General features: G+C 59.0%; 1 pseudogene; it reads right to left on the minus strand.

Annotated features, from left to right (window-relative positions):
• Positions 1-27: 27 nt before the first annotated feature.
• Positions 28-751, minus strand: part of LOC104080912 — a 1,347-nt pseudogene continuing 623 nt past the window's right edge.

Raw genomic sequence — 751 nt, forward strand, 5'->3', positions numbered from 1 at the left:
TCTATCCCAGCCAAAACCAGCACAGAGCTATAACCAGAGCTTCCCCAGAGCTGTCAGAACCAAGCCTGTGGACGTGAGCCCCTCCTCCTCGCCCTCCACACTGTTGGCCCCACCTCTTTCTAATCCTTCTCCAGGGCAGCCATGTCCTTCTGGGCCTCCGAGAACTCCCACTCCTCCATGCCCTCCCCCATGCCCTCCCCCACGTACCAGTGCACAAACACCTGCTTGGCGTACATCAGGTCGAACTTGTGATTCAGGTGGGCCCAGGCCTTGATGATGGCTGTGGTGTTGCTCAGCACGCACATGGTGCGCTGTACCTTGGCCAGGTCCCCACTGGGCACCACCATGGGTGGCTAGTAGTCGATGCCCACCTTGAAACCAGTGAGATACCAGTCCACGAACTGGATGCTGTGCTTGGTCTTGATGGTGGCGATGGCGCCGTTGATATCCTTGGGCACCACGTCCCCGCGGCACAGCAGGCAGCATGCCATGTACTTCACCATCCGGTTGGCTGGCTCAAAGCAGGCACTGGTGATCACCACCACCGAGAGCTGCTAGTGGCAAGCCTTCTCAGCCAAGATGACAGGGACATAGGTGACCAATGGGAAGCGGATGCGGGGCTACGGCACCACCTTGTTGGTGAAGGTGAGCTTCAGTGGAGCCCCTCTCCTCGTTGGCTCCTCTGTCACTTGGAGGAGGATGTTGTCGTCGATGCACTTCGGAGCTTCCTGGGCTGCTTATGTCCTGCTGG

Source organism: Fulmarus glacialis, unplaced genomic scaffold (genome assembly GCF_000690835.1).
Source record: "Fulmarus glacialis isolate BGI_N327 unplaced genomic scaffold, ASM69083v1 scaffold39848, whole genome shotgun sequence".
NCBI lineage: Eukaryota > Metazoa > Chordata > Aves > Procellariiformes > Procellariidae > Fulmarus > Fulmarus glacialis.